Here is a 16,528-nt window from a genome sequence, read left to right on the forward strand (position 1 = left end):
TTAATGCCTTATTTTTTCTCTTTGTGACAGTGCCATTATCATTTCCTGAGATTCCTGCACCTTGATCCCAAAAGTTAAAGGCTGTTTTCTCCATCTGTAAGCATGCGTTCCCTCTGGAAGCTAAGCCTTACACTGTCCCTTCTCTGTCAGTTCAGGATGAGGTAGTTTCAACCTGTGACTTTTGTCTTCCCCCATTTAAGTAGCTGTAACCAAATACCACTGACTGGGTAGTTGATTAGTCACAGTGATTGATTTCTCAGCGTTCTGAAGGCTGGAAGTCTGAAATCAGGGTACCAGCATGGTTGGATGGGCCTCTCCACAAGATGGCAGATCTCTCTTTGTATCCTCCTCAGTGGAAGGGAAGAGGATACTATTGGGCCTCTCTTAAGAGGATGTAAATCTCATCCACAAGGGCTCCACCCCTCATGACCTAAGCATCTCAAAAGTGGCCTGCATCCTGACACCATCATAGTGGGGTTAGATTTCAGCAAAGGAATTTGGGGGTGGGGGGCGGGACACACACATTCAAACCAGAGCAACTTTGATTAAAACAAAACCAATCCAGAAGGAAACTATATCCGCTTCCCTTGTGAAAAGCACCAGCAGGAGTTGTCAGAATATACAATTTATTGCTTTTCTTCTATTTCACAGTGAAGGGCCATTGGGGCGTGAAGCTATGTTTTAAATAGACTCGGTGTACTCTTGTGCCCTCTGATATCTATATTAACAAGGTCAAAATCAAACGAGGAACCAGGAAATGCTCATAATGGGGCTAAACATGATTTGGTCCCTGACCTTGTGCATTAATCGCTATTAGCTATGTCTTAGTCATACTTTGATCTACTGCTAGTGCCCAAGGAAAAGACCTGTTTTGAGTCAATAGAATGATTAAATCCATAACTCTGATGTCATTATTTCTTAATGATTGAGATTCTAACTTAATTTACGTGCTACTTTAGTGCAGGAAACTAACTGACGGGTCAATTTGTTTTAGGCACATAATTGTAAAGCGTATGTGTATGTGTAGCAAGGCTTTTGAATTAGAAAGGACATTACTTAAATTCATCCCCTTTGTGATAGTTGGCATTTTATTAATATTCTAGATGTAAAAATCTGATTATGTGAGATTACCCAAGTGGAAGCCCCACAAAGTGGATGGAAGCCAGGGACGAGGTCTCTGGGATCTATTCAGCTCCCTCATAATGAGAAGTAAAACAGGACTCATCATGGAGACTAATCTCTTATCCTATGGGGAGTGGCTTTTCCTAGGTTGTCTGCAGGGGGCAGGTGGTTGCCAGGACATTAGGACAGGGAGAGGCTGACAGCTCATCTGTACCTGTTTTGATGATGGTCAGCTCGATGCAGGGATATGTGTTCTGAAAATATGCCTTCTGTCTACCTCTTGCCATAGGAATGCTTTCTGTGGCTCTCAGGACTGGTTTTCAGGAGGTGAATATAGGCGGAGATTCCTAGATCTAAATGCACAGCACTTTCCATTTTAATACACACCTGCAGATGGGTCATTGCACTGTAGGTGCCTAGACTCTAGTTGGGGTACTCTTATGAGAATTCGTGGAAGAAAAACATAGGCACACTGTTTTTAGATGCCCTTAAGATCCTCCTTCAACCTCTGTTTCTTTTAGGATCATGAACTTTGGACTCTATCTTACTTGTAAATTGTTTTCTAGATAAAGTTCTGAATAGCTCTCTGACCCAGGGGATACCGCTTAAAAATGACCAGAACCAGTTACTTATTTTTAAAACTGAGCACTTGAGATGTGTGTGTGTGTGTGCGTGCGCATGCAGGCACACCTGAGTGATTGAGAGGATAAAGAGGGAGGAGAGAGAGAGAAGGATAAGACTCAAGCTTAAAGTAGGGCCTGACACATAGGCACTCAATATATAGTCTCCTATCTTTAATTAATCTCACCTTCAGTGATTGGCTCACTCTGACTCTGTGAAGCTCCTTGTAACCTATTTGTTCCAAGCAGGGTGTTTTCTCGGATCCCGACAATGTAAGTAACAGGAGCTCTGAATCAAAGTACCATTTTTACAAGATGAGGAGGGGACAGACTCAGAGCTGAGAGGAAATAGATTAATTTCAGCTTCAATTTTTATAACTTTATTGGTGTGACATAGTACAAATGGGCTGCCAAGGCGAACAAATTAAGTGTTGGTGTCTAGGGACAGATTTTAAATCGCATCTCTCCCTGTCTCACTAGGTACCATCCCCTCCCCCACCCCGAAATTCAGTTTTGATTTTAGCTGTTCAGCTAACTCTGTTTTCCAGGGCAGAATTTCTGCCTTTGGAAGAGTGTGTTTTCTTCCATGTTTAAAAAATATGAACTGAGATACGGAGAGTTGAAAGGTCCCCAAGAACACTGATGAAAACCATGGCCTGAATAAATAGATCTTTAAAGACAGTCAAAAGTAATTCTGGTTATTGAATCTCAGGAGGAGAGTTTAAAGGTGATGAGGGGAATCAACAGCTCTCCAGTAAGTAATATACACAAAGGTATGAGTGTCTGGGCTCTATCTCCCTTTGAGGAAAGAGAGGGCTTCTTTGCATTACCAAGACTGATTTGGATGCAACTGTAACACACAGTTCTTGCCTGTGATGGTTAGCAGATCCGGGAGCCCATGAGAGTTCTTCCTCAAAGGAATGTTGTTGAAAAGAAGACTCAGTCATTCTGATATGGATGAAGAGGGTTTTGCCCAGGGGCAAGTGAGTTGGCCATTTCTCCCCTAGGAACTATGGAAGAACTCTCTCTAGATACAAATCTCAACCTGTACTCTGTTTTCAGCCCATTTCTTTGTTCAGAGCTCTGTGTAAGATTTTGTTTAGGAGTGATGAGCCTGGTGAAAAAGTATTTAAAATGTACTGGTGTAATGGGAGCTTCAAGAGTTGAACTATCATTGGCTAAAGGAAATGAAGACTGTGTATGGTGCTTTGGAGATTTTCCAGATACCATTTCATTTACTCTTCACCAACAGTCCTGTGAAGTAGGCATTATTATTTTTGTGGATAATGAGACAGAAACTTAGGGAAGTGACCTCACTTGTCCATGCTCCATGTGACCTCCACTCCTGAGCATCTGTGGCTGAAGATGTGAAGGCAGGTGACACCTATGTCTTCTCTGAGGGCACACCCAAGTATATAGGACAGAGACCATGTTGAGAGGATGGCTTTTGAAGAGTTCTCCTCTTGGGTTTTCCTACTTTTTAAGAAAAACTGTCTTGTGATTCCCTAATTAGAAAAGTAACCTTCCAGAAATGAACACAGACCCTAGGATATATCTGAAAATGGGAGAATTTAGTAAGGTAACATTAATTTTTATACTTTAGTATTATCATTTGGAGACACATGTATTCAGGGGTTCATTTTTTAATGACATTATACATTCGTGTGTTAATATTCTTAATATGTCAAACCATACCTTTTCAGGGAGAGATTTTTAAATCTTGGGAACATTTCACCAGTGGGTTAAAGAGAGTATAAGGACACTTTCCAGATGACATTATTTGTGGGAATGTAAAGGAGAATATGTGAAAAAAAATTAAGAAACAGGAGAAACTCAGCAAAGAGAAAATAAACAAAGATCTAACACTTGGCTTCTAAAGTGAGAAATCTCTCTGATTCTATGCAATTTTTTAGAGCCAAAGCCTCTTAAATTCATGGCTTCAACCCCAGACTAATCCATGACTTTGTGTTCTCGTCTTGATCTTAGAAAATCAATGTATTCCAAAAATGTCATCATTGCTTTATAATGGACAAAATTTCAGAATGAAATTAGTTCATCTATATTAAAAAATATTTTTGAGTGTTTTTTTCCCCCGTTAACACACTGGGAGGTGGGTGATAATTTTTTTCTCTTAATTTCTAGAATCCTCATTTTTAGGGAAACCTAGTACTTACTGTAAAAATATATAAAACTAGAAATTACCCAAATGCCTAGTGGAATGCCTAGTGGAATGAATAAATGTGTTCTGTTTAGAATTTCACACAGCAATTAGCTTGAAGCTGTATATCTACCTGCAACAAAATGAATGAATGTCACACATGGGATGTTGGGCCAACAAATCCAGACCCCAAAGAGTCCACAGTGTATAACTGCACATACTCTCTAGTTGCATTCATCTGAAAGTCAAAACTATACAAAACTAATGCCATTGAAAGTCAGCCCAAGAATTGGCCCTGGAAGGAAAATAGGAACTAGGAAGGAGCCTCAGTGGAGTTTCTGGGGTTGCTGATAATGTTCTGATTTTTGTTTTGGGTCCTTGGTATAGGAGTGTGTTCAGTTTGTGATAATCCATTGAGCTGTGCAATTAGAATTGTATGTGTTTCTGTATCCATGATATTTCAATGAAATATTCACTAAGAGTTTAAACAAAACAAGTCACTAGAAGTGAGATACACTTGATTGGAAGTTTAGACACCAATACTAGTCTTTTCATATTAGAACACCATGTAGGGTTACCATATTTACTGATTTTTATAGGGCACTCACTTTGAAATTGTATCATCTTTGAAATGAAAAGATATATCATAGTTCATAATCTTAGCACTGGTTTCTCCTTAATTTTATATAAAATAATGGTGCCTTGCTATTGATGGTGTGCTAGTTTTAATGAAATATAGTATTAAGAACATATTACCCTATTTGCTTAAATAAATGGTAAGTTGATATTTACAGAGATGAACTTACTGTGTTCCTTTTGAAAATACTAAGGGAGGGTTTATGATATTCTATAGCATTTTAACGAAATTTGTTAGGATGAATCAATGTGTAAGCAAACCCTATATATTTTTTTTAATGTGAAAGAGAGAGAGAACAGAGGGAGGGGAAAAGGGAGAGGGAGAAGGAAAGAAGCTGACTCCCCACTGAGCATGGAGTCCTCCCCAGGGCTTGATCCCCTGACCTAAGCTGAAATGAAGAGTCTGGTGTTTAACCGACTGAGCCACCCAGGCACCCCCTAAATATTTCTTAATAAGACAAAGATTTAATTGACTAGATTCTAGATACTGTTCTGAAAGTACAGAGTTACAGTGAAATACAAAGGTAAAAAAGTAGTGTCTTTGAAAAAAAATCATGAAATATGTAGGAGAATATAACATATATCGAAAGCGGCATTTAAAATCAGGGTGGAAAGTTTAGGGGGAAAAAAGAAATTGAATGAAATATGGCTGGCCCTTCCATCTGTCAACTTTGAGTCTGTGCTTCCCAGAATTATGCATGAGAGGTAGTAGGTATCTGGCTTGTGGCTCATGATGGACTAGCCTGTGGGTATGATAACTGCTCCTCTCTGTAGGAAATGCTTGTCTTTGCCTGAGCACCATACTTGGCTCCTTTCACTTCTGAGATCCCATATTAACTCCTGGATGGGCAGCATATGAATGTATTAGTTCATCAACGGAGAAGAATCTCAACCCTGAAGAGTCACTTAAACAAATGAAGAAAAATGGCACCTGAAAGTTTGCTTGCTGCATAGATTTCATGTGATGACCCCCTAAATTCAAAAGGATCCTTCCAGTCTAACTGATGAGATTAACTGATACTTGAAAAGAGGTGTCATGAGGTAGGGGTGATTGGGCTTTTTGAACATATGACTTATTAAGGGGAAAGGATGGTTTCTCCTGGAAATAGACTTTCCTGTTTCTTATAAATGGAGTAGATGAAGCTCAGAAGACACTGCCCTGATTGCTCTCTTGTCAGTTTAGAAAAAAAAAAAAAAAAGATCAGGAGGAAAAAAAAAAAAACCCCAAAAATTTCAATTACATTTACAGCAGCAACTGAAGGGGAACAAAAATCAATGAAAGGAAGCATACTTATTAGAGACCTGCAGTTGCCATAAAACTGAAACTAAATCACAGTGACAGTGTCTGAACTTCAGATAAATTGCTTTGAATTCAGAATGGGAGCCTGGAGAAATAATGGAAATGATATTGCGGTTGGTAGGGGAAACTGGGTTAGAACTTTTTATATCCTTTCCTTCTCTGGATCTGGTAGATGTTGTCAGGATCGAATACTGATTTGTGGCCTTTACTTACTTATTTGTTTATTTTTTATTGGGGGTGTATTCTCTTTTGGTAATTCCAGATAATTCCATCTCCTCCGTTTTCCTGGTGTGGAGAGGATGGAGGATTATGGGACTCAGATGTTCAGGGTGGAAGGTGACCTTCAGTGAGAAGCCTGTTCTCTCTGAAGAGTGGGCAGGTTGACAAGGGGATGGGTGGAGGGTCAGCCAGCCCTGCTACACTTCCTGTGTAGACACAAACCATCTCAGTCCAGAGATATCTCCTAAACCCCATCCTAGTGCGGAAAATCATGATGTTCCACTCCCATCCCACTGCTCTGCTCCCTGAGCTATCTCTTTTGCTAGGCTCACTGGGCATGCCTCATGCTGGGCTTCCAAGCTTTGGCCCATGGTGATGCTGTTCCTGTTCTTGTTAAGCACAGAGGGCTTACCATGCACTTTTTACCTAATTCCTGATACATACGTATAATGTAAATACTGCAACTAAAGTAGTTACATTGATACAACTAAGGTAGTTACTGTTACTTTCCTTTTTTCCATTCTCTCTTTTTTTCTTTGTTTCTGCTCTGTATCTTCCTATGGGTCACTTAAACATTTACTTAGAATATTTTATTTATCTCTAAAGATATTTTTAAAAATATTTTGCATAGCTTTTATAGGAATGGCTCTAGGTAGTACTTCATGCATGTATAACTTAACGTAAGCCTCATGTTGACGTTACTTTGCCATTTGGAGAGACTTACAGTAACTTTACCTATCTTTTCTCTTTATAGTAAAATTGTTTTAAAAATTTCATCAACCTATGTTTAGAACTACGAGAGCATTATAGATTTTACTTCTATAATCAAACGTAATGTAGGCAACCCAAGAGGAGAAGGAAAGCCTATTGTATTGACTAAATATTTTTGCTCACAGTGTTCTTTCATTGTACTAGAGTTCCTTCTCCTCATTTCCATTCTGTTTAGAAGATTTTCTTTAGGGGCACCTGGATGGCTCAGTTGGTTAAGCCTCAGGCTCTTGATTTTGGCTCAGGTCATGATCTCAGGGTGGTGAGATGGAGCCCTGTATTGGGCTCTTCACTGACATTGAGGCTGCTCCAGGTTCTCTCGCTCTCCATCTCACCATCCTCTCTTTCTCTCTTAAAATTAAGGAAAAAAAAATTTTTTTTTTTTTGCTATTCTTTCAGGGTAGGGATTTTCTTTTTCCCCTAGTGTAGGGATGTTGATAAGAGATTTGTAGCTTTCCTTTATCTGAGAATGTCTTGTTTTGCCTGCTATTCCTGCTATTCTGGGGGATGTTTTTGCTGGGTAAAGAGTTGGGTTGACAGTTCTTTTTTAGCCCTTGAATATAGGATACTACTTCGTCATGACTTTGGTTTCTAATCTGAAATGCATTGTCATTCAGATTTTCTCCTATAGATAAGGTGTCATTTTTCTCCTGTAGCTTTCAAGATTTTTCTTTGTCTAATGTTCTAAAATCCAATTATGGTGTGTCATGACATAGATTTCTTTGTATTATTGTGTTGGTGTTCATTCAGTTTACCAAATCTGTAAGTTGATATCTCTTGCCAGATTTGAGATGTTTTCAGCTGTTATTTCTTCAGGTATTTTTTAGCCCCTCCTTCTTCCTCCTCTTCTTTTTGCGACATGAATATCAGCCCTTTTGTTTGGCACCACAGGTCCCTAACTCTCCTTGGCATTTTTTTTTTTAACATATTTTCCCTATGTTTTTTAGATTGGGTAATTTCTCTTGCTTTGTTTTCTAGTTCACTGGTCTTTTTGTTCCTTCCAGTTTGCTCTTGAGCCCACACACTAAGCTTTTTATTTCATTTAATTTGTTTTCCAATTCTCAAATTTCTCCTTACTACTTTTTTACTGATACTGTCAATATCTCTGCTGAGACATGCTATTATTTTTCATTTGTTTCAAGTTTATTGCTAATTACAAATTTTTATGTTCTTCAACATACTTCTTTAAACTCTTTGTCAGATAATCACAGTATCTTGTCCTGTCCTTGTTGGCATCTGTTGGTTGGTTGTTAAGTTTGTGATCTTCCTGAATCTTGGTATGAGGTGTGATTCTTTGGTTAAAAGCTAGACAGTTCATTTTTTGCTGTGAGTCTCTGGACCTTATTTAAATGTTTGCCTTTAGCTAAGTTCTTCTAATACCAGGTGTGTGAGATTGGAGTGTGCCATCTCATTCTTGTCAAGTGAGTATAAAAGTCCGGGCTCCCTATTCTGTTGACTCCCAAGGGTTGGGGGTTTGGAGGTCCTCATAACTGTCAGAAGGTCAAAAGTCCAGGATACACATACAGTCTCAAGTGATCACTAATAGTGTTGAGCTGGTTACCTCCTATTGATGCCTAATTACAGCCTGTCCATGGGGAAAGTCTAGGGCAGTCCACTCAGCCTGGGCTGGCATGCATGGGTAGGCTCACAGGTTTTTTTCTGTGGTGTTGGGCTGGAATAGAGTGGCTCATGTTTCAAGTTTTCTATATATTTTTTTAATTTTATTTATTTATTCCAAAGAGAGCTCGTGCGCCTAAGCAGCGGGAGCAGGTAAGGGGGGAGGGAGAAGCAGACTCCCTACTGAGCAGGGAGCCTGATGCAGGGCTTGAACCCAGAATTCTAGGATCATGACTTGAGCCAAAGGCAGATGCTTAACCAGCTGAGCCACCCAGATGCCCCTCAAGTTTTCTATCTTGCTAAGCTATCCTTTTCCTCATTATTTGGCAAGAGAGGGCAGGCTTTTGTTTGTCTGTGCTTGTTGGCATTTCTGGTTTAATGGCTTTTTCAGCTCCAAGTCTGGGATACGGGAGTCCAGAACAAGACAAAAAACAAACAAACAAACAGACAAAACAGTGGTGAGTTCCCTAGACACCCTGAGGTCCCTAGACAGTCTGTCTTCACTCCAGCTCAAAGAGTTTTCTTATGTTTGTGTTGTGTATAATGTCCAGAAGTTTTAGTTACACTTAGCACTGGAAATAAGGAAAAACTGGACTGTACTGTATTTTCCCTTTAATATGTTTTTATTCTTTTTTTGGCCATTTTAAAATCTTTATGCCTTGTTAATTATGCACTGAATTTATGCTGCAGTCAATATGAAAAATGTCATTAATGCAGATGCCATTGGTAAGTTATTTCTGAGAGTAAATGCATTTCATTACCTTGCCAAATGGAAATAGAGATAAATGGTTCGTGGGCTCCCAGTGTGAGTCTGTGTGAGTCAGATAGCACATGAGAGACTATGTGAAGAAATAGTGTTTGTTATTAGCCTAATGTGAAACTGGGTACAATGACATGCTTCTGCTGACTCAGAAAAGACTGCCATTGTCTAAATTTGGCAGTTGTTAGCATTGACACATTTAGGAATCACTCATTTAGAATGAAAATCTTGTGAATACCTGTTGTGGGTAGCTATTGTGTTGGGCTATGTCTCGATCCTGCTTGAAGAGTCTAGACCTTGTCCTTTGCTCCTTGTCTGGGTTTCTGGAGGCATCGTGCATGACATAGCTGCTCTTATGTATTCCTAAAAGTTGAAGATAATTGCCAGTTTTTGCTACACTTCATTTTACACATTTCCTATTCCCAGTAAGATTTTATCTAGCAAGTCAAGCAAGGGTAAATATGCATATTTTATTTTTTTAAGAGTCAAGTTGCAGTGAACTCTTAAAACTTATTTGCAAATTTGCTTCCCTGGGCTATATTCCCAAAGAAAGTTTACTTGAATTTACATAAGACCATAATGTTTGTCTTGAAAGAGCTCAAGACTTCCTAGAATTGCTAAGAACACATTCACTGAATTTCCCCAAGAGGAAGGAACTCTAGGCGAAGCTCCTAAACCAGGAGACTCCAGTCTTTCCTGTTAGCTTATTTTCTCTGGAGGAAGCTTTCTGATTTATTTTCCATCTGGTAGCCTTTGCTGAGATGGAGTTCAGAGCAGTGCACCCTCATGGTGTAGATCGTCCTGGCACGTAACCTGCCTGTGGATAGATTTCATCAGAACTCGTGGGAAGATGAATGTGTTTACGTCTGAATCCAGAGCTTGTCTCTTACCAGAGTTGCTCTGTGACTTAGACATGAGACAGACGGTAAAATTAGACCATGGGCAGATTCAAGGTAGCCAACATATGAATGGATTAATGACATCTTCTGTAATTAAAAGGAGATCTCACAAAAACATTCTGGGGCTTAGACTGGAAGAAGCAATGTCTCTGTATTACAGTCTGTTCTCTGTCGTTTTTGCTCTTTCTCAGGTACAAACAGATTGGCGTTTCTATTGGTTATGTCAAAAGCTCTATGTAGAAGAAGTGGTATTTCTGGGGCTCCATGCAAGTGCGTGATGTCCTACACCACTAACATGCTGTGTTAGCTCGGTAAGATTTATTGACTCAGGAGCAGAGTGGTAGTAAAAAGAGTAAGATACATCAAGTGTGGGTGGTAGCTCAACCAAGAACATTGCCCTGACTACAGGTTGGAGGTGCTCCAGGAAGCTCTCCCGTAGGGGTAATCCCCCCTTTGTACCAACTTACATAGGTTTAGGCTAGTCTAAGTGGATATGGAGGAAATACTCTTTATCAAGCAAAAGTAGCTGTTCTGGGCATCTCCAGGCCCATGGAACAGTAGCAGGTGACCTTGGGAGCTAACCTTGGGAGTTGTGTACTAGGGTCACTCATCAGCCAGAGGTCTTCCATCCTTTCTCCAAACATACAGTCCAGCTGGGCCATGCTTCAGGGAAGGGGGAGGGCAAGGAAGTCCTATCAGTTTTCTTCCAAGACCAAATGAGGGGCTGTGTGGTGAGCAGCTAGAGCATCCAGGCAAGAGATCACTGACTGGGGGCTCTCCTAGGGTACTGTTAATAAAAGGGGAAATTGAACTATGGGGCTTGGCATATATTTGGTACTTCTGCTGAAGGGGATGTAAAGGATGAAATTAAGTGAGAAGCCAACTGGGTGTCTTGTTGGAACACCTGGGTGGATGGCAGTGTCATGTCATGTCTGGGAAATGATGGGGGAGGAGAGGGAGCAAGACCCAGGGACTTTGCTGTATTAAGATGGTGGTATTTATTAGATAATCCAGGGGTACTCTCAGGTACAAAAATGGGCATCCACAGTTGGGAACTCACCTGAGGAGTTATGAGGCGTTTGGGGGCACGCAAGCCAAAAGCTTTGGTGAAGGTCTATTTCTGTAAATAAATCTGGGGCCAGAGTTTCTTTCTGTGATCAAAGCTTGAGCAGGGAATTTGTGCTCCTCGTTTCAAGACTTGTCAGGGATTCATGTGTTACTTCTTAGAAAAAAAAGTTTAGGTTCCTAGTGAAACATCCTTTCTCATGTCAGGAGAGAGAGGAGTCCATTCTTTGGCTTTTTTCTTGGGGATTCATTCAGACACGGGATCTCACATTCTTGGATCTTATTGCCTCTGACATCAGTCATTGCATTTCTATAGAAGTTCAAGGCGAATGTTGTTGAAAAGTGTGTTCAGTTCAGTCTGCCGGTGGGAACAGGAAGGGTATGAGGTGAGGATGAACTTGGGAAAGATGACAGCTGCCCAAACACAAGTGGTATTTTCAAAGAAAGTTCAAACTGAGCCTGTTTAAAATGGACAATGCTAAGGTGGGGATCAAATCTGTTCTCTGGCAGGAATTGTTCAGTGATTATTTTCATTGGGTTCTAGTTTATAGCTTGTTTATTTATGCCTGGCTGGTTCTCCCCACAATCTGAATTTGTTTTCCAAATATTTAACAAATGTGCAGAGGGGATGTGCTGGGCTTCCTGACCTTACCTATTCTTTATTGTGAAAAGTAGAAAACAGAAAAATACCTCTTTTCGAACTCTTAAATACAAATATACTTTGGTGTGAGGGATAGCCAGAAAATGTCAACTACTGAACTCTATCATACCTCCTTCGCTAGTGACTTTGAAGAATAATGTTCTGCAAGACCCAGGGATTATTTTTTTAATCAGTTTTGAGAGGTGTGTGCTTTAATAGTGTAATAGGAATTCAAAAATTAGAATGTGTCTTAGAATTGTCCATGTGTTTTATTTCTTAACGATACATAAAATAATGGTGTGTTTTACAGTGGAAGACATGGTATGCTGCTGAAGGAAACTAGTGAAGAGAATTAACATCCGAAAACTGATAGAGGACCAACATGTAAAAAAGAGAAATGGATGTTCAGTGCCACTCTCTGAATGAGGGATATAAAATGAAAATTTGTTGGCCGTTCCTTGATTCTGATATGTTTTTGAGAGATAACCCATTAATTTTATTTGGAACACCCAAAGCAAAGCTTTTATAGTGACATGTAAACTGTTTTCTCAAAAAAATTCTATTAAATATTCATAAATTTGAATTTTAAGGAGAGGCATTTAAAGCTTTTGATGATGTTACAGAGCTTATGGTTGATTCTTCTTGACCAACTCACCTTATCTCCACTGACTTGAGAAATCCAACAGAAGACAGAAAGAAAAAAATCTCAAGTTTAAAAACCTGTAGATCCAGGTTGATTTCTCTTGGTTAGACAGTTAGGAATTATGGGCATACTTTTGGAGGCTGAGTGATACAGTCCAGAGATTCTTCTTGTAATTTATAATAACAAATTGTTTATTAGCATTTTCCTCCTTAAATAATGGGTTCAATAACTCATTTCCCAGAAGCTGTCAATGACTCTCTATGCCCTGTGCTTTGTAGTTATGCCTTGATAAAGAATCACCTGGATTGGGTAGGACTTCTGTCAATATTGGATTTATGGGTGATGGTGTTTGGCCCAGTCATGCCACTTTTCTAAAACCTTGACACCTAGTCCATCAGTCTGCCTATAAAAGGACAACTCAATTTCCAAAGTGAGTGAGTCCATTCGTAGTAACCCAGTCAGATAGCAAAAGCTTCCTATGAAATAGAGCACAGAGGAAAAGGTGAAAGATAGGGGTATAAATTTAAGATCATCAGGAGAGCTCAGTTTGATGAACAGAGCTAGATATTAGCCTACCTCTTAAGTCAATAAAAGCATTTCCTGGAGACAATCTTTTGATTCCACCCCCATGCCCCATAAGCCAACAGCAACTTTGCAATTTATTTGCAGATGTTCTCTTGTCACCCTCTGACTAGAGAAAAGCTTTTCTGGGAGGCAGGGGCCCACGTGGTGTTTTCCCTACATTGTGCAGTGTAGTATGGCTGATGGGTTTTGCATATGTTGTTTTTATTGTGGTGAGACTCATATTTTTCTCTTCACGCTTTCCTGGAGCAAGACACTTTTCTGCCTCTCTCCCTGGGCCCCAGTCCATATCCAAGATAGGATAATAATCCAAGGAGTTTTTGCTAGAGAGAGAGGAGAAAAAAATGTTTTGGCATCATACACCAGAGCCTTGCAGAAGGGATAGACAATATTAGCAAGAGAAGGAGGAGTTTCTCTGGTAGCTGCTTCACTCTGAGGTGAGGCCTGAAAGGACCATTTTCTTTCATTTCTTCCTTCAGTGAGACCTGAATGGTGGAACAGCCCCACCTTGGGTAGAGCACCAAAAAAAGGCAAATGAGGGTTTTAGTAACCCTACCACCAGAACGCCCATTGGCCCCCATTCCCAGAGTCATGGTGAACTATGGTAAACAAATAAAAAACTCTTAATTAATGCTTGTATTATAAATAGAGTTTTAATAAGTCTACTTGTCTCTACATCCCACCCCACCCCCACTTTATAAGCTCTTAAATACCATCTGTGTAGAAATTCTGGAATAGTCCCAACTCCTATTAGTGCCCTTGGTTGAAAACCTATCTTTAATGGCAGCTGGGGGCAGAGGCCATGAGGAGAGAGGAGTAGGACCTTCTGGGCTAGGCAGAGGAGGAAGAAAATCTGAGGGCACCATGTAGGGAACAGATGTATGGGGATGAAATGAGAGAGGAGTTTCTCTGAAGTTGGCTGAGGTGGGCTGTACATGGATGGGAGAGGGGGAAGAGGTTTAATTGCAAGAACTTTTAAACAATGGACTGATACATCCCACTGTTTCCAATGGTAAGGGCGTGGCTCTGGGGGGGTCACATTATCTTGGGTGAGAACATGGTTAATAATGGTTAATAAGAGTTGTTAAAGCCGGAAAAGTGACTCTGGTCTTTGGCACTGTCTTGAAATGAGAGAAGAAATTATCTATTTCTGAGAACCTGAGCTAGCTAGCTAGTCAGTGATCTGTTTTGGTGACTCCCCTCACCCCCCAAATGTAACATAGTAGCATTGGATCAGATTCTAAGTCCTAAAGTCTGTCCATCTCCTTAGAATTCCCTGTGCCTGGATTTTAATCCTGACTAGACCATACTTATTGTTTGTTAGTTGGGTAACCTCTAGTACTTACGTACCTCAGCCTCTGTTTTGCTAATATGCATAACTGAGATGGTTTCCTTTGACAGTTAAAAGATGTGTGATATGGTGCCTACTCCATGGTTGGCTCTCCCAGGATGGTTATGACGTAAGTTGGGCTGTGATTACCATATCCTTTTTTCTTTTCTTTCCTTTTCTTTTTTCTTTTCTTTTCTTTTCTTTTCTTTTCTTTTCTTTTCTTTTCTTTTCTTTTCTTTTCTTTTCTTTTCTTTTCTTTTCTTTTCTTTTCTTTTCTTTTCTTTTCCTCTCCTCGTGGCTTCCCCTAAGCTAAAACAGCACCTAGATTTTGTCTGACACAATATTATTTCTCTCCTTCTCCTTAGTTATATTTTGTGTGATAAATAGTGAAGGAGTATTTGCAGAATATTTTACAACTGTTCCTTAGAATTTATCATTTTTATGGGTGCCTGGTAGTCCTTTATTCAGTGACTTGAACTTGATGCTAAAATGTTAAGTACATGGAAGGATTTGACTAATTGGGTGATAAAGAAGAAGTCATGGAGAGCAAGTGGGATGTTTATCTATAGTAGTTATAGGACCTTTTTCTATTACTCTAGATACGAGTCTTGTTTGGGAGGGACCACAACTGAGCTAACCTGTGGGGAGACGTAGTACTGATTGGAGCCATTTCCCACACTCCTGAGCTCATAAGGAAGCTATTTTACTCAGGAAATATTTATTAAATAAATAAAGCTCAGTGACAGATGTGAAGGAAATAGGAAAAAATAGACCAACTGGTGTAGGAAGGACTCCCAAGGGAAGACAACATTGATACTGGGTGAATAGCAACTTGGATCATCTGGGGTTTGCCAGAAATACATTTAAAATTTCATTAATAGGCTCTATCAGGAAATCTAGGGTGTTTTTTTTTAATGTGAAAATGATTTTCCCAATTAAATAATTAACTTGCAATATTGCAGTCATAATTGACCGGTCAACCTCACATTTCTCAGAAACCAATATCCAAATTGCAAACTGTATCAAAAGATCAAAAGACCTAAAGCAAGGGTTAAGTTGCCACACACAAAAAATACATTCATGTTTGGTTTTTGTGATGGCCTAAGCTTTGTTTGAACTAGTTAGAAGACTTAAAAATGGGAAGATTTCAACAAAGTACAGGTTTCCATACTGTCTTGAAAGTGAGTCCTCATGGCCACTTTCTGTTGGAGCCAAGCAATGGCTGCCCCTATGGATAGGACTTAGGGTTTAAGGATAGCTAGGGTTCCCCACCTCATCCTCCAGTCAAGTTGGCTTACCCTTTTTAGTCACCCTCATTCTGCTCTTCTGACAAAGGGATCAACCTGTTTTATCCATCTGTATTACCTGCTTAATTCCTGCTTAATTCCTGTGGCCATTTGTGTTTACATCATGATTGCATTTTTTATGTTTACTCTTGGAATATTCCTTCATGCTTAAGTTGTCTCTGTCTTTTGATTTAAATATTATTGAGGGTGAAGAGAGTTCTTCAATAGTACCTGTTCAAGGAGAGGCTGCTCTTAGCAGAACTCTGAAGGACATGAACTTGACTGAACATCCTTAGAGCATGACTGGTGCCCTTCTCTGAACCATTCTTTTTTTTTTTTTTTAAATCTTTTATTTTTTTTTAAAGATTTTATTTATTTATTTGAGAGAGAGGCAGTGAGAGAGAGCATGAGCGAGGAGAAGGTCAGAGGGAGAAGCAGACTCCCCATGGAGCTGGGAGCCCGATGCGGGACTCGATCCCGGGACTCCGGGACCATGACCTGAGCCGAAGGCAGTCGTCCAACCAACTGAGCCACCCAGGCGTCCCGTGAACCATTCTTAATGTCTCTGTGGTCTTATCAACACCTGTTTGAAGGGGCTCACACTCCAGCATGCTTTTTAAGAGATTTTCATTGTTGGTTCAAAGATCCTAAAATAGGAATTTTATTTGTTAGCATGTCCATGTGTCTTTCTTGCCAAGATGAGTGAAATATCCTGGGAATGTGTTACGGACATCAGTGCAGAGAAAGCCTTTGAGGGCCATGGTTTCTTGTATGGATGGAAGTTTCTCTCGATGAGCTAACTCACTGATGGGTATATACCCAGTACCTACTGTGTATCTAGCCTTGTTCCTTAGGTACCCCTTATGTACTTATGCATTCACCA

This window comes from Lutra lutra, chromosome 5 (genome assembly GCF_902655055.1).
Source record: "Lutra lutra chromosome 5, mLutLut1.2, whole genome shotgun sequence".
Classification (NCBI taxonomy): Eukaryota; Metazoa; Chordata; class Mammalia; order Carnivora; family Mustelidae; genus Lutra; species Lutra lutra.